We start from the raw sequence: 19021 nt of genomic DNA on the forward strand, positions 1-19021 counted from the left end.
ATTGTATTCATTCTACACGAGGAATAAACAAGTGAATGACATATCACACCTGGATATTTAACATTGCTGGAAAAGAAAAAAAAAGATGTTACGTAAGGTTGATGGATTTGAGGTAATGCCCAAAATGTGAATGTATAATAAATCATTGACAGCAGCACATATGGGGGAAAATTCACACTTTTAATATGTAGTCTTTCAATAAATTCTGGAGTGGAAATGAATTTTTGAAAATGCAACATTAAAGAAAATAGAAAAAATTACTTTACCTATTTAGAATCTTTTTGTATCTTGTACTGAATCCATGCCTACGGTAATTCTAATGTGGAATAAAATAATTTTTACGCATAAATAGAAGTGCGACAAAATGCGAATTGTGACCCAAAATGAGCAATTAGTATGAATATGCGATTTTGGTGCGAATTCTGCAAAATTGCGCTGTTTTACTGGCGAAAACAACATATTTCGGCAAAATCGTCTGAAATGCTCAAAATATGATGCATAAATCTTTCGACCGTTCCGATCGATGTAGAAAAGTAGCCGATCGATTGCTGTTTGCTGACTTCAATAGATATTTACAATGGGAATAGCAAGGGGAATAAGATCTCGATTATTATTGAAATGTAAATCGAGTGTTACGGAAATAACAAGATACAAAGACTTAATACCAATAGATCATCTCCCACCTTTCTGATACTTATATTTGCATTTAAGCAAATCAATTAATCATACAAATTACATGTTTCGTTCCTTTTTAGAACATCTTCAGATGTTTTACATTGCTTAGGTGAATTCAGTAAGTATTTATTTTTAAGAACATCTTAAATGGGTACCTTGTTTTTCTGAAATCTACATAAGTTTAAAATAAATTTTAATAAATTAAAAATGATGTGGATGGTTGAATAGGGTAGTGAAATGAGAGGGAAATGGATCTACTTATAGTTAGTCTATTTAAGAAAAACTATTTCTGTACATTTGAACAGATGTTGTAAAAAATGTTTCCAGCACTCTTATCGCTAAAATATTCCGCTTGTCTTCTAATAAAAAGTTTTTTGAAAAAATAACTTTCCTTTGTCACTGTTCTGAATATTGCTAGATATTCTCTTCATTTACTCCCTCCAAGGTAACTGCCGTTTGTGTTAAATTTACAAAATGTGTCTTAAATTCGGTCAGTTCAGGAACCTTGAAGCTGATTGCTGTTTTGCTATTAATAGAAGAGCCTCCCCATAATCTTGTTGTTGTCAAAATCCACTCCTACTGTCAATCAATCAATCAATACTGATCTGCATTAAGGGCAGTCGCCCAGGTGGCAGATTCCCTATCTGTTGCTTTCCTAGCCTTTTCTGAAATGATTTCAAAGAAATTGGAAATTTATTGAACATCTCCCTTGGTAAGTTATTCCAATCCCTAACTCCCCTTCCTATGAATGAATATTTGCCCCAGTTTGTCCTCTTGAATTCCAACTTTATCTTCATATCGTGATCTTTCCTACTTTTATAAACGCCATTCAAACCTATTCGTCTACTAATGTCATTCCACGCCATCTCTCCGCTGACAGCTCGGAACATACCACTTAGTCGAGCAGCTGTTCTTCTTTCTCTCAATTCTTCCCAACCCAAACATTGCAACATTTTTGTAACGCTACTCTTTTGTCGGAAATCACCCAGAACAAATCGAGCTGCTTTTCTTTGGATTTTTTCCAGTTCTTGAATCAGGTAATCCTGGTGAGGGTCCCATACACTGGAACCATACTCTAGTTGGGGTCTTACCAGAGACTTATATGCACTCTCCTTTACATCCTTACTACAACCCCTAAACACCCTCATAACAATGTGTAGAGATCGGTACCCTTTATTTACAATCCCATTTATGTGATTACCCCAGTGAAGATCTTTCCTTATATTAACACCTAGATACTTACAATGATCCCCAAAAGGAACTTTCACCCCATCAACGCAGTAATTAAAACTGAGAGGACTTTTCCTATTTGTGAAACTCACAACCTGACTTTTAGCCCCATTTATCAACATACCATTGCCTGCCGTTCATCTCACAACATTTTCGAGGTCACGTTGCAGTTGCTCACAATCTTGTAATCTATTTATCACTCTATAGAGAATAACATCATCCGCAAAAAGCCTTACCTCCGATTCCACTCCTTTACTCATATCATTTATATATATAAGAAAACATAAAGGTCCGATAACACTGCCCTGATGAACTCCCCTCTCAACTATTACAGGGTCAGACAAAGCTTCACCTACTCTAACTCTCTGAGATCTATTTTCTAGAAATATAGCAACCCATTCAGTCACTCTTTTGTCTAGTCCAATTGCACTCATTTTTGCCAGTAGTCTCCCATGATCCACCCTATCAAATGCTTTAGACATGTCAATCGCGATACAGTCCATTTGACCTCCAGAATCCAAGATATCTGCTATATCTTGCTGGAATCCTACAAGTTGAGCTTCAGTGGAATAACCTTTCCTAAAACCGAATTGCCTTCTATCGAACCAGTTATTAATTTCACAAACATGTCTAATATAATCAGAAAGAATGCCTTCCCAAAGCTTACATACAATGCATGTCAAACTTACTGGCCTGTAATTTTCAGCTTTATGTCTATCACCCTTTCCTTTATACACAGGGGCTACTATAGCAACTCTCCATTCATCTGGTATAGCTCCTTCGACCAAACAATAATCAAATAAGTACTTCAGATATGGTACTACATTCCAACCCATTGTCTTTAGTATATCCCCAGAAATCTGATCAATTCCAGCCGCTTTTCTAGTTTTCAACTTTTGTATCTTATTGTAAATGTCATTGTTATCATATGTAAATTGTATTACTTCTTTGGCCTTAGTCTCTTCCTCTATCTCAACATTATCCTTGTAACCAACAATCTGTACATACTGCTGACTGAATACTTCTGCCTTTTGAAGATCCTCACATACACACTCCACTTGTTCATTAATTATTCCTGGAATGTCCTTCTTGGAACCTGTTTCTGCCTTAAAATACCTATACATACCCTTCCATTTTTCACTAAAATTTGTATGACTGCCAATTATGCTTGCCATCATATTATCCTTAGCTGCCTTCTTTGCTAGATTCAATTTTCTAGTAAGTTCCTTCAATTTCTCCTTACTTCCACAGCCATTTCTAACTCTATTTCTTTCCAGTCTGCACCTCCTTCTTAGTCTCTTTATTTCTCTATTATAATAAGGTGGGTCTTTACCATTCCTTACCACCCTTAAAGGTACAAACCTGTTCTCGCATTCCTGAACAATTTCTTTAAACCCATCCCAGAGTCTGTTTACATTTTTATTTACCATTTTCCACTGATCATAGTTACTTTTTAGAAACTGCCTCATACCTGCTTTATCAGCCATATGGTACTGCCTAACAGTCCTACTTTTAAGACCTTCCTTTCTATCACATTTATTTTTAACTACCATAAAAACAGCTTCATGATCACTAATACCATCTATTACTTCAGTTTCCCTATAGAGCTCATTTGGTTTTATCAGCACCACATCCAGGATATTTTTCCCTCTGGTTGGTTCCATCATTTTCTGAATCAGCTGTCCTTCCCATATTAACTTATTTGCCATTTGTTGGTCATGCTTCCTGTCGTTCGCATTTCCTTCCCAATTTACATCTGGCAAATTCAGATCTCCCGCTACAATCACATTTCTTTCCATGTCGTTTCCCACATAGCTGACTATCCTATCAAATAATTCCGAATCCGCATCAGTGCTACCCTTTCCCGACCTGTACACTCCAAATATATCAAGTTGCCTATTATCTTTAGAAATGAGCCTTACACCTAGAATTTCATGTGTCTCATCTTTAACTTTTTCGTAGCTTACAAATTCTTCTTTCACCAGAATGAAAACTCACCCTCCCACCTTTCGTATCCTATCTCTACGATACACACTCCAGTGCCGTAAGAAAATTTCTGCATCCATTATATCATTTCTCAGCCATGATTCAACTCCTATTACAATATCTGGTAAATATATATCTATTAAATTACTTAATTCTATTCCTTTCTTTACAATACTTCTACAGTTCAGCACTAACAATTTTATGTCATCCTTACTTGATTTCCAGTTCCCTGTTCCCTTATCACCGCTCCCTAGGCCATCCCATTTCCCTGAATGTACCTCCCTATTACCCTTCCAAACAAATTTCCTAACTTATACGTACCACTGCGGTTTAAATGAAGGCCATCCGAGCGCAGATCCCTATCTCCTACCCACCCATTAGGATCTAGAAATTTCACTCCCAGTTTCCCACATACCCACTCCATAGTCTCATTTAAGTCCCCAATCACCCTCCAGTCAGTATCCCTCCTACACAGTATTCCACTAATAACAATCTCCGCTTTCTTAAACTTCACCCGTGCTGCATTTACCAGATCCCACACATCTCCAACTATGTTGGTACTTATATCAGCTTGCCTTACGTTGTTGGTACCAACGTGAAACACTACCACCTTCTCCTTCCCCTCCTCCCTCTCTTCTACTTTCCTCAACATCTGCCTCAACCTAATTCCTGGATAACATTCTACCCTGGTTCCCTTTCCTCCACACACTTTCCCCATGTGTCTAACGATGGAATCCCCCATGACCAGAGCCTCAACCCTACCCACCTCATTTGATCCCCTCACCTCCTGGTCAGCCCTATCTTTCCTGATTGCTGCAGAAGCTACTTCCTCCTTCCTTTTCTCCTTCCCATGACCCTGTTCCACCTGTCCTTTCCTATCCTCTACTCTACATTTCCCTTTCCTACCTTTTCCCTTCCTCCTACTTCCATGCATCTCAGCAACAGTTCCCTGTCCCTCATCTGTCTTTTTGAACCTTTTAAAAATAGTTTCAGTCGCAGCTATGGAGTCCAAACTGTGTGAAGCTATATCCAAATGGTTTCTGTGAGATGGTCTGTGATATTCCCAGCTTGAGTATTATTTGTTAGGTACGTTGGCAAGCAAAACAATTGTGATTGGATTGTTTTTTTTTACGTTATAAACCTACTTCTCTCCCGAAAAACCTTATATTGGCCCAAGTTACGGGATATTAAACTATCACTTGGTTACATGATCTTGCGTGCATATATCAATAGGCCTAGCAACAACCGTGAATATTTCTTAAGTAAAGTAAACTCGTTTCCTCATCCCAAGGAACAGGCCCCAAGTGGAGTGTGTTCCATTTTTACTGCAAATCAACCTTCCTGCCATTCGTAAATCTCTGGCAATACGGTACCGGGAATCAAACTCAGGCTACCAAGTACGGCAGCTAATTGTGCTAACCATTACGCTGGTGGACATTCTTAACTACAAAACACAGGCATATGTACATGGCTGATGTGTGTTTGCAGTGCGCAGGTTGGACACAAAACTATTAACCTATTAGTGCCATGCCATCAGAGCGCGGTAGGCCTATGCTGCGGAGACGGACATTTCTTAACTATGAAATACAGATGTACCGCATGACTTCGACACGAGTTTTTATTGCATGGGTCGTACGGATGAAATTATTCACAAATAGACTGCACCCATATAAATATGTTAAGTTAACGTTTGTAAGACATACCCTAACATTTTGACGCTGTTTCCTTCACAACTGCTAATTTACAGCCAACGGCTGATATGTTGGTATCCGTATTATCACTGAACAGTCTATTTCTCATTGACTATCCCTACTGTAATATGCCAGTATTATTTTTAGTAATTACAATTTAATTACAAATCAGGTACCTGATTTATGCCTTGAGGTAGTACTGTGACATGATGCCTTCATTGAAAGGCGTAACATGGCTCATATGGAAATGAAGATAAATTCCTAATTGTTTAAAATTTTAATGTATTGAATAAGTGATATTATGAAGTAAGTAGCATCCTACATATAGTACGGATCCACAATGATATTTATCACTTGCGACATTGAACATTGCCGGGGAGCCGAACTTCCACTGCGGGCGAGACAAACCAAGCCATGGCACACTGGAAGAATCGTATGCTGAGATGGGCTCTCGCTCTCAGCTCATTTGAAAATAATACCCATTCGCATTCACTGTCATCATTTTGCAGGGAGATTTAAATAATATATGGATTTATTTGCAGTGTTAAAAAGGTACGGTAGTCAAAACGTAATTCCAAAGTAACTAGCTAGTAAATAGGTAGGCTATTAGGTTCTTCTATTTATTAGTTTTAATCAGTATAATAACTTAATTCAACTCAACTCTCTATCATAATCAAGAAGTTTCATTTCCGTATTGATTGTGAAATTCACAAATATGAAATTCTTGAAGCCTCCACCTAATCAATACTTTATTTATATGTTGTTATAAATAAATTTTTGGAAAAATAAAAAATAACATGCTTGTGACCACTCAGACTTGTCCGTTTTATATTGGGAAGAACCGCTCAGTATTTTTTCACTTCGTATGTCACATCATTGCACAAGACTTCAATAACCGAATTACGAGATCAGCGGTGTATGTGGACAGTGGGTGAGCTCGACTGACACAGTAACTTAAATAAGAAGGTGTTGAATCAGAAAACCACAGGGCTACTCTGGATCTCGAGTGGCCTACACAAAATATGACTATTTAAAAATCCTCTACTGATAGAGACATATTTTCAAAGATGACCGAGCGAGTTGGCCATGCGGTTAGGGCCTCGTAGCTATGAGCTTGCATTTGGGTGATGGTGGGTTCAAATTCTCCCGTCGGCAGCCGTTAAGATGGTTTTCCATTGTTTCCTATTTTCACACCAGGCAATAGCTGTGTTTTACTTTATTGAGGCCACGGCTGCTTCCTTCCCACTCGAAGCCCATCATCAACATAAGGCCTGTCTGTGTTGGTGCGAGAAAAATCAATTTATTTGATTTATATTTAATATGTAGGCTACTTATTGCGAACACAGGCATTTTTACATCTAATTCTGTATATATAATAAGGGTTGAGACTTTCAGAGAACTGAGGGAAAACCGTAAGTTAGTGTATAAAATTTGAGTTATGACAGTTCTTCTTCTTCTTCTTCTTCTTCTACTTCTTCTTCTTTATATTATTATGACTATTATTATTACTACTATTAACTACGTAAATTTTGTACTGTAATAACGAGCATGTATACTGAAGTACTGCACAAGTGCCTATTTTTTCCTGCATTTAATTTTTAACTTATTTGTTTTGTATTATGTACTTACCGTGAATACATTGAAATTTCCATGTTCCTTGAAATCATTTAGGCAAGGCAAACAATTTATTGGGAATCTCCCACCTGGGCAACAGCTCTAAATGCAGATTACTGATGATTGTGCGTACAGATATTTTTTCATCTAGTTCTATATATTTATTTAATGGAGTTTTCACTGTGGGGGAACGGCTTTGTAACATCAATATTTGATGCGAAGATGCTGCCAGAAGAAACCTGAATCTGAAAGCTGGATGATGCGTAGGAAAGCAGTTCATAGAATGAAGACCGGTTGGCAGCTTTGACTGTTGTTGCTGCTGTCTGATAAGTAGTCACAACACAGATGTAATAGGAACTGTGACTCTAATGTGGTGTGAATTGGATCACTGTATCGATTCAGTTACTTGAACACAATCAAATTAATCTATTCAGTAAAATGAATCGAATATCCCATCACTGTGGTAGGAAAGACAACGAGAGACAGAGTAAGAAATATTAAGGTCAGAAAAGGGATAGGGGTAGAAAAACTGAGTGATAGGATGGAAAATAAATGGAGATGGTTTGGACAGGGTATGAGGAAGGAGGAGCGAAAGACACCAAAACAAATGTTGGAGGCTAAGTCAGAAGGAAAGAGTGCAGGAGGGAGGCCCTGAGGAAGATGGTCAAGAACAGTATAGGGAAGAAGACATGACTGTAATAAAAGAGGAGTGGTGGAAGGACAGGCAAGAAGTGCCATCAACGCCCCGACCTGGCGGCAGCTGGACAAGGAGAAATTAAAATGATGATGATGATGATGATGAGAAAGTATGACTATTATGCAGTGAAATACAGTGAATAAGATTTAGGAAAGTAATGACAACACTTCAGTCTACAAAGCGATGTTGTGTATCGAGCATGTAACCCATCAACAAGTAGCTGTAACTGGAGGGAGGAAGGGCAGTTCCAATGAGGCTAGGCGGGGTGGGAAAGAGGAAGAAAGCAGGCATATTGGTAGGAAAGGGATGCTAGCTTTATTGAGGAAATCAAATATGTTTAACATTAAGCACAAGAGTAAAACTAACAAAATTTAAATATTCGTAAAAGAAGAGTATCTTCACTTATCGTAAACCACTCCCCAAAAACTTCCTATGCAACATTCCAATTTATTTGTACTTACATTTTCAAATACTGTAAAGTCTCATTAAGACGTTTCTGTAGCGGACAAGAAAAAACATTAAGCGAGAAAGCATACTAATGAATACACAAATAAAAACTACCTAGAATGGATTTGGAGACGCTAGATACAAATTTTTCCGACATGACTGCATTTAATGTATAACAGGTGATTGTTTATTCCGCCCATTCTATACATTATCAATATTTGATTTTTTACATGTTTTACACGTACATGTTTGAGAGCCTCAACTCCCTTCATCAGCGCTTTCTGCATTAATAACAATCTTCCCCAAATCCCAAGATTTAACATTACTCTGTTTTACATTAAACATTGCCATCTATAATATTGACTCCAACCCATTTATATACACTGTTCATTTCTTGTTAATGTCTATTGTAATGTAACAGATTAACACATACTAGAACACTTTAAAACAGTCATGAAAAGTTCACATATTCCTGCTATGTTGTACAACTCTTAAAAATATGCATCATAACTGTAGATGGATTTACTAGCCGAGTTGGTTAAACAATCACCCGCTGTACATTATTGTTACGAGTCTGTATGGACCAATTAAGGACCTATAATGGTCAGATTTGTCGATGACGGCATGGTACGTCTTTTATCCGCGGGTATGGTGAAAACTAAATCTACCCTTTCTAAATATGAGAGGATATCGAAAAAGTATGAAAAACACGTGAGAACAAATGTGAATACTTTTTCTGCTGGGGATTATAAAATAACTGCACTGAAAGGTATGAAAAATATCAGACAAAAAAATATGAAAATATTTGGATTGGGGGCCATGAAAATATAAAGTATAACAGCAGATCACAATCTTTCTTAAATGGTAGTAGAAGCCTTTTATTTCGGACTAATGGGTTACTAAGCATTATTTTCTCGTCACACTCTTAGACAATAACTTTGATGTTACACTCGACTATGTGTGATCTGAGACTGCCAATTTGGCTGCCAATTTGTAACGTCGATTCAACTGTCTTAAACGATAAAGAGTCGAAACTCGAAGGTGCAAGTTTCGCACGATCTTTGCGCGCTTAAAATGCGGATGCTAGTCAGCTTTTGGATAGATTTTTAATTTTGTCTTCATTAGTAAGTAATTTCACGACGTTTTCTGAATTCATAACTAGGCTGTCGCAAGACATACATACACCACACTAGTCAACTTCAGATGATTATGTTCTTAATCTAGATCTAGATTATATGATGACAAATATATACTACCCTTCACCGTACCGCTCAACACAAAATAAATTTTTGATTTCTGAATGGAATGCGAAATACAAACACAAACAGACTCTCTGTGTTATTCTCCAATCATGCTGCTAACCAGCAAGCCAAAATAAACATTCCTGAGACTAACAGTTTGTTTTCCGAAGGTGCAACTTATACTGTGAACTTTAGGAATTCAAGGCCTTTTCCCGTTATCTCTGTAGTGAGGGCCCTATCTTACGCGAGTTGGAAATCACGTTACTTTGACAAGGGATGACAAATAACATTTTCAAGGTTAGGAAAAATGTGATTGTACTAAGTGATATTAATGAAAATTTGTGACGCGATAAGTGGTGAATTTTATATACATTTAATACAATGAGAATTGGGACTTTTTATGTACGACATGCTAAGTGGGAAAACATGTTGATGAGGAACACACTAAGGGGTTTCGCTGTAAGTTACACTGATGATCTCTTCAACTTGGCAGAGATTCTTTCGTCCCCCTTAAATAACTCCCCTGAAATTTTCCAATCAGGATGTTTCCAAGTTTTAAGTTTGTTGGGCTTCGAGATCAGTTTGCGTTCTCTGCAGAGTTCTACAAGTCTTTTACCATTGTTATTTGTATGTTTATGTGGAGCCCATTTCCCAATGATATCTCGGTATTTCTTTTCTTTTCCGAGTTGGACATTGAAGTCCCCTAACAGGATCTTTACGTTGTTAACATTTATTTGGCTTACAGTTTGGTCATTGAGATCCCAAAACTTTTCCACTTCTTTCCTAGTCTTTGTTAGAAAAATTATTTTCATTAGTAGGGGCATGGGCATTTATGATGGTGTGAATCTTGTTGTATGCTTTTAAACTCAAAGTTGCAATTCTAGGTGAGGTGGCTTGAAAATCGATTATCAAATCTATTATTTTCAGATTGACTATAAACCCAGTTCCAGATTTGGGATATTGTTTCATAACCCTTAGGGCCTGTACTACGACAGCCAGATAAAAGTGCTGTATAAATTTATTTGGCAGTTTGGACATGTATCTGGAAGTTCTGTTGAAACCGCTTACTGCGACTTTCGTTTATGTGCAATCTGGGAAAATATTCTCGAGTATAGCTATGCCGAAGTTGGAGAGGCTGTTAACGCTCTTATCCGGGACTTTGCTCTTATCGGGGACGCCACTGTAAAGAATCAAGATGGCTACTCATCAAGATGAATCTACATCTGCATTAACCTGTGCGAAATTAAGTTGTTACAATGTAATTTATGTATATATTTATAAAGTATGTCGTGCTTCGTGTCCAGCTATCACAGAATTCTTAAAGATTTCTCAAGCTAGAGCAAGTTGTTGCTACTAAGTATATCAGCAGCACACAAGCAGTTAACAGCATGTTTCATGGGTAGCCATGGTCGTTAGGGCAGCATAGTTTGCTGCTAAGCAGTTTTTTGTGGGTTCGAGTCCCAATAGTCTAACATTTTTTTACCTTGTAAATGGTAGTCGGTAGGGTACTAGAGGTGATAGTTCACATTTCCTAATCATTAAAATGTGTGTCGAAAGCGTGGTTTCTATTCCAAATCTATCCGCGACGCACATATGGACTAAAGGTATACGATGTTGTTCATGGCGATTCGTCCGTCGAATGAGGATGTTAAGGAGGTTATATTTCTTTTACTTCATAAACAACTTGCTACAAAAGTATTTACACTAAAGTGAGATAAATGCTTGCCAGTTACTATTCTCACATTGTATTGAAAAGAAAGAAACTAACTACTTACTCAATGAGCAAACAATAAATTGAATTAATTATAAAGTTAATGATCTCACGCTGCATCAGTGGCATTAATTACGAATATAAACTTTACTTTCGTCGTAATGCGCAACCTCGTAAATAGTACTAGACAAACAAGATACATAACCTGAATCTTAACTTTTGCGTCCAAGTTACATTCTCCGTCTTTTTATTTTCTGTAGCAGTTTCAGTTTCGTTATACAGTTAATTTTAACATTTCTTCGTATGTGTATATTCCAGTCCTAATTCTGTTTTTGACCTGGACTACCACATTATAGCTTAATAAGAGTCTGATATTGGATTCTAGTAATACAATTTCAAAAGGAATAGAGCTAAACAATCGAAAACACCAGGGAACACGAATACCACCACGCTAAATTTCACTATATTTTCAGTAACCTTATTACCAACCCAATAAAAATGTTACTACATCTTCCGCATTACAATACCGTCGTTAAAATCCGTTGGTAGTACGCAAGAAAATATTTAACTTCTAGTTTGCAAAACTGCAGCCTACGTATCTGGCTGTTTATCTGACAGTCGTAGTACAGGCCCTTAATCCAGGTTTCCCGTTGTGAATTCCGTAGCCTTGAGATTCGAATGGTTCTTCTGTAGTATTTCTCATCTCCTGGAGTCCTGCTACTAAAATTTTCTGTTTATCTAATTCGTCCGTCAAGTTCTTTAGTTTTCCTGCTTTACATTGAGAATTAATATTATGAGTTGCAATGTAGTTGATTGATCTTGTTTGATCCTCTTCTTATGTGCTGGCATATGAATGGGCGATTGCCAATGTTGCAACTTGTTGACGCCTTCTAGGTGGTTACCCACTGAATCCGATGTAGCCTTCTCCTTTCTTGAACAGGACGGTGGAATTTTTTTCCGAAAAGACCTTTCCGTGGTTGACTTTTGAAGGTAGTTAACCTTGGGTGGAGCAAGCTCCAATTTACAACTATGATTGTTAACTGCAGAGGGATAACCCCATATGTTCAGGGTTGTGGGTTGGCATTTCCTCCTAACTCAATGAGGTATGGTTTTCCCGCCAATACTTGGATGGCTGATTGCAGTGGTTTCGCACTGGGCGATGGGGTCACCACGTCCCTACGCCATGCTGCACATACTATATTCACCTAAATTTTAAAATTGACTATTTATGAATATTTGCTTCTGGGTACAAAAAAGACACGGTCAGTGCTAGTGCGTACCTGCCAGCTTTCCCGATTTAGGTGGGAGAATCCCGATTCTCGACAGTTTTTCCCGCTTCCCGATTTTTCTATTATTTCTCCAAATTTGAGGTTAGTTTTTTATGAACTTGAAACATTTGTTTTCAAATCCCATCATTTTAGCTTTCTACGCTTTCAAATGAAATATAGACATTTATTAATACGAGAAATGCGCACAAATGTGCGATGTTGATTGAAACCTTTATATCACGACGCGTATATCGATTGTAAGTCTCTCGTTCTCGCCTGCTATGTCCGTGTTCATTCACATCAGTCTAGTAGATTCTAGAGACTAGTCGCTAGATTTGGAGTCTATTTTAGTAATTTAGTGATTGATCTTGACTGACTAGTGACTTTTCTAGAGATTTTATGAGCCATTTGGAGACAGTTTTGGCAAATTTTAGTTTATTACTTGATGAAAATAGCGTTGTGGGCGCATGATGCAATATATTAATCTATGCATTTGCTAAGTAATGGCATCTTAGTGCATGACTGATTCACACATGTGGATCATGAGTTCATGCCATTTTCGGAAGGCTTATCAGAGACCGATCATCTCACTCGTATATTCTCTGTGGGTGATAGAGATGTGTAATTTTTAGCCTTGTACCCTCGTATAGATAGTCACGTTTTGAGACAAATAAGTGTTACTATATATACCCTGTTACTTCTGTATTCCACAAGACATGTAGAGTAAGTAGTTTTGACTAATTGTATCTCCTGAGTTTTCCTTATTTCCATATCAAATTCTCCCTAAGTTTTGGTTTTGTAAAGTTGGCAGTTATGCTAGTGGTTCATTACGTGTGTTGGATAGAGCAATTGCAGTCTATGGTAGAGACGTGCTGTAGTTTTGTGTGTCCCAGTGAAAAGGTTTTCATATTTGTTTTGTTATGTTTTTCACTCCTTTTACTTCTATAGTCCCAAGTGGGAAAGATTTTTCCTCATGTTTTTCATAATGTGATCCTCCCATCTCCAGAAATATTAGGTACACCTTTCACGGTACATACACAATGTAAAGTGCAGTCTTCTTGAGAATATCCCTGTTGGGTAGCTTTTCCTTGGATATTAAATAACTCATTTTAATCATTCTGTTTCCATAATTATCCTCTACAGAAACGTCTTAATGAGATTTTACTTTGTATTGAATCTTGAAAAATGTAATCTGGCCTGAGTAGTTCATGTGGTGAAACATTTACCGTGTATTTGAACTTGAACACAGCTTTGGAAGTGGATGTCGGTGTTGTCTTCTTCTATACACTGATCAGCCAGAACATAATGACCACCTACCTACTATCGATATGAACTCGCCCAGGCGATATCGCTGTCACCTGACGGAGAATGACTGGCAGTCAGAAACATGCACAGTGAGCGCGCTGTCCGTGTGTAGAATGGGAAAGGCGTGCAATCTATCTGAGTTTGATCGAGGGCAGATCGTGATGGCTTGGCACGGTCATTTTGGAAATTGCACAATTTTCGGGTGTTCGGGGAGTGCTGTGGTGTGTCTTCAACAAGTGGAGTAACCAAGGTGAAACCACATTGAAACGTCGAGGGTTTGGTGGGCCACCCCTTATTACAGATGTCGGACGTTGAAGGCTGGGAAGATTGGTAGAACAGGAGAGGCGGCGAACTGTGGAGGAACTATCATCAGACGTCGTAGGCTGGGAAGATCGGTAGAACAGGAGAGGCGGCGAACTGTGGAGGAACTATCATCAGACTTTAATGCTGGCCGAGTACTGGTGTTTGTGAACACACAGCGCACCGAACACTCCTAAGGATGAACCTCCGCAGCGGACGACTCATGCATGTGCCCATGTTAACACTACAACATTGGCAGCTACAAGAGAAATGGGCATGTGACCATCATCACTGAACAATCTCAGTGGCAGAGCGTTGCATGGTCTGATGAATCCCGATACTTTCATCTTGCCGATGGGAAGGTGTGAATCCATTGTCTTCCAGAGGAACAGCTCCTTGACAACTGTAGGAGAATTGACACAAGCTGGCGGCAGGTCAATTATGCTCTGGGGAACATTCACGAGGGCATCCATGGGTCAAATGGAGCTCGTGCAAGGCACCATAACGGCTCAGATGTATCGTGCACTGGTTGCAGACCACTTACACTTCTTCGTGATGATCATGTTTCCAAAGGGCAGTGGCATTTGTCACCATAATAATGCGCCATGTCATAAGGACAGGAATGTGATGGAGTTGTTCAAGGAACACAGTGGCGAGTAGTTACTGATTTGCTGGCCCCCCAACTTGCCAGATCTTAACCTGATTACTTTTCCTTCCCTTCCTCTTCTTGTCTTCACCACTGTTTTGTTCTTCTGCACATTAAATGTACAACATATTTCTCAGTATTGTCATTTAAAGTCTCCGATTGGTTTTGCAATTCTGTACAGTCCACTCCCCAGATCACTGTCATCTTCAAACCATAATAATTTCATGTTCCGTCCATATCCCACCACCAATAAAGGCATTATCTATCTATCTATCTATCCAACCGTGCGAGTTGGCTGTGCTCGTAGAGGCACGCGGCTGCGAGCTTGCATCCAGGAGATAGTAGCTTCGAATACCACAGTCAGCAGCCCTGAAAATGGTTTTCCGTGGTTTCCCATTTTCACACCAGGCAAATGCAGGGGCTGTACGTTAATTAAGGCCACGGCCGCTTCCTTCCATCTCCTAGGCCTATCCTATATCATCGTCGCCATAAGACCTATCTGCAGACGTGCCAAGTCTCCCGATTTGAGCGGGAGACTCCTGATTTTTCATCGTTCCTCCTGATCTCCCGATCGCCGGGTCCGATCTCCCGATTTTTAGAACAATAGCCGTAATTATCATATTATTTTAAACTCCCGCGGATTTCCTCGTTCTGTCGATATATTGGCTGAGTATGGCTTGTCGATAGTAGATCCAATAATGATACCCGATGGCAGTACGGGGCACGGTGGCCAGTCATGAGCTGCTCTTTGGTCTATAATACAGTTGTTCTCTTTGCAAGAGAGTCAAGCGAGTAACATTCTCTTTGGAGTAACCTAACCTCAGAAACATAGTCGTTCTACCCGGGGCAAGACCTGCAGAAGTGCTCGTGTTGTGCCTTAATATTTGTTTTGGCCAAAATGTCACAAAAAAAAAATAAAAAAAAAAAAAAATGATGCAGTGTTTAAAAGTGCTTATAGGGAAGAGTTTCCGTGTTTGAGTGAATCCAGAAAGGGACCAACGTTCACATTCTGTACTATATGTTGGTTTGATTTTGCAGTTGCACATGGCGGGAAATGCGATATACTAAAGCACATGAAAATGAAAAAACATAAGGAGAGTGTTCAGTGTGCTGAAAGAAAGCAGAAACTGAACTTCTCATGTAAAAACCAAGATGTAAATCCTGTGACGAATGCCGAGGCGTTATTTACGTCATTTATAGTAGAAAATAACCTGCCTGTAAATTGTGCCCATCACGCGCGACCTTTGTTTCGCAAAATGTTTCCTGATTCGGAGATCGCTAAACGATATGGGTGTGCTAGAACGAAAACAGCGGCTGTCATTACAGAAATGTGCATAACTCTTAATGGAAGAAAGGGCGAAAATTGTAGACTATCACATTTTCAGGTGAATGCATTTTCTGTTGCTATTGATGGTAGCAATAAAAGCGACTTAAAGATATATCCCATTGTTGCAACATTTTTTAGGCCTGACCTCAATGAAATTCAGAGTTGTCTACTCTCTGTGCCTAATTTAGAAGGGGATGCTACTGGAGCTAACATTGTCGATATTTTGCTCTCAACTTTTCGGGAATTCTGCATTCCATTAAAAAACTGCCTAGCTCTTGGTGCTGATGATGCTCCAGTAATGGTAGGATTAAGAAATGGTGTGGCAGGATATTTGAAGCGGGAAAATGGTAACATAATCATCACAGGCTGCTCTTGTCACCTAATTAATCTTGCTGCCGAGAAGGGTGCGGCGTGCTTGCCCGTAAATGTTGATGAAAGTATAATTGATATATTTTATTATCTGGAAAGGTGTGCAAGGAGGAAAGAAAAGTTCAGAGAATTTCAGACTTTACACAACACAGAGATCAGGAAAATTCTGAAGCATTTGCCTACTCCATGGTTATCACTAAGAAGGTGTTTAGATAGGATTTTGCTTCAGTGGGACCCTTTGGTTACATTATTCAGGAGCGAAATTGTGAGTAAGGATTGTCAGATGGAAACATTAAAGACTTAACAAAATTCCTTAGCACAGTTTAAGTGCAGATGTGTCTTGTTTGTTTGAAAACGTTAAGGATTGTCGTAACATTTCACCTCACTCCTCAGTTAAAAGGAAAAGACAGTCATCAGTTTCACTAAAAAAAATGAAAATACTTATGACACCAAGAGCCGTGCATTGTCACGTGAAGAACGACTTTTCATGTTCCTTTCATCAAATTTACAAAAATCTTTTTGCCTTACTCTCTCAAGTTTTATGGATATCTTTGAGAATCCAAACGTAGCTCTTCAGTCAAGTATGCTGCACATCTACGTATTGGGTCAGTTTTGGAGGAACTATTGAAGAATCTGATAGCAAGTTTTGTGAAACCAGACGTTATTAAAAGATCCCCCTCTCTCCTTGATGTAGATTATCATACTCCAGCAAATTAAAAGGATGTTTGTGATGTGATGATAGGGAACTGTGCATATTCTTTAAGTCTGTTAGAAAGTGTTTCTCTTCATTGTGTGACTACATGGAATACTAATTTCCATTCAAAGATGTTTAAATTAATGCAGAAGTTGCAAATATTTCTGCTATAAGTAAGGCATTTTCTAGCCTTAGATTTTTCATAAACAAGTGTCCGAACATTTTGACTTGTGAAACGGAACATTTGGATAAAGAAACTGATATTCTGCACTCCCAGTTCTGTAACTTTCAGCTCGAAGAAACAGACCTGGCAAAAGGAAGAATTGATGTTCAGTGGGCATTGCTAGGTCAGATGAAATCAGCTGACGGTGTACTTAAATATGACAGACTCTCTAAGGTGATGCTTGCTATTTTATCAATTCCACATAACAATGCAGAATGTGAAAGGATTTTTAGCAGAGTCACAAAGACAAAAACACAGTTCAGATCTGTGCTGTCTGAACAAGCTTTGGAGAAATTTTTAACCTTGAAATTAGTTCAGCAAGGCAAGTGCTTTGAGCAAAAATTTAGTTCCGAGTGTCTGAAGAAGGCTAAGTCAGCATTTTTCATTTTTGAAAGTTGGCATGTCTGTATCTGTGTCGGTGCGATGTAAAGCCCCTAGCAAAGAAAAAAAAGCTATCTATATTGCCTTTTTTTCTTTTAGTTTCATCCATAACCATTATAAACATAAATGGAGACAATCTACTTCCTTGACTTAGTCAAGTTTGGTTTCTAAACCAATCTGTTCTCCCAACAGGAGTCTGGACGCAACTGAAGCTACTCTTACATATTGTTGTTGTTTGTCCAACCCTTGTCCCGTTTCCCTACGGGGTCGGGTATGAGGTGAGATGAATTTGTCGTGGCGGTTTTTTATGACCGGATGCCCTTCCTGACGTCAACCTCATCAGAGGAGTTAATGAGAGATGAAATGAATGACGTGATATATGATAGTAGGGAGAGGGTGAAACCCGGTGCCGGCACATAGCCTACTCCTGTCGAATAGCACCTAGGGGTCTGCTCAAGGCTTAACGTCCCCATCCGACGGACGAATCACCATCAACAGCGTCATATGCCCTCACTCCATATGAGCACTGCGGAGAGGTTTGGAATTTAATCCAGGCTTTTGGCACGCAATCTAGTGATTAGAAATTGTATACCACCACCTCCCCTACCCTGCCGGCCAACATTCTGATGGTGAAAATTTTTTCGACCAACGGGACTCGAACCGGCTAACCTAGGTGTTAGACCGTTTTTTAGACTTCAGCGCCTTAACGATCATGGCCACCAGGCGGGCTAAGCTACTCTTACATATTGCTTTCACTAATTCCCCTGATTGCCTTCCACATCCTATTCTTTCTCGAGTTTCTCCACGCCTTATCTCTATTAACACAATCGTATGCCATCAACAGATCTTTCCCACTGTTTTTCAATCGGTAATCTCATGGTAAGCGTTGGGTCAATCGACCTGCTCTGTTGAAATTTATGCAGCTCTTCTGTCCACCCTTCCTCTCATCGTCCTTTCTATTATTCTCTCCAATATTTTGGCTACTTGTGACAGCAGTGTTATTCCTCGATAATTATCACATACCTTCGTGTCACGTTTCTTAAATACTGGTATTATTACACCTTTACCAATCATCAGGTACTTGCTTTTTCCTCCATATATAACTTAACAGCCTATATAACCAATGTAGACCAGTAGGTCCTTCTGCCTTGATCATTTCCACATCCATTTCATCCATCCCTGCTGCTTTTCCTGTTTTCATTTGTTTAACAGCCAT

The 19021-nt window shown here is 38.9% G+C and overlaps 1 protein-coding gene across 5 annotated transcripts in view; it reads left to right on the forward strand.

Moving 5' to 3' along the window:
• The window catches only part of LOC136877494 (chromodomain-helicase-DNA-binding protein 6), a 703291-nt gene that overhangs the window by 245927 nt on the left and 438343 nt on the right, over positions 1-19021 (forward strand). The gene's annotated exons all lie outside the window — the stretch shown is intronic.

Source organism: Anabrus simplex, chromosome 7, assembly GCF_040414725.1.
Source record: "Anabrus simplex isolate iqAnaSimp1 chromosome 7, ASM4041472v1, whole genome shotgun sequence".
Taxonomy (NCBI): Eukaryota; Metazoa; Arthropoda; class Insecta; order Orthoptera; family Tettigoniidae; genus Anabrus; species Anabrus simplex.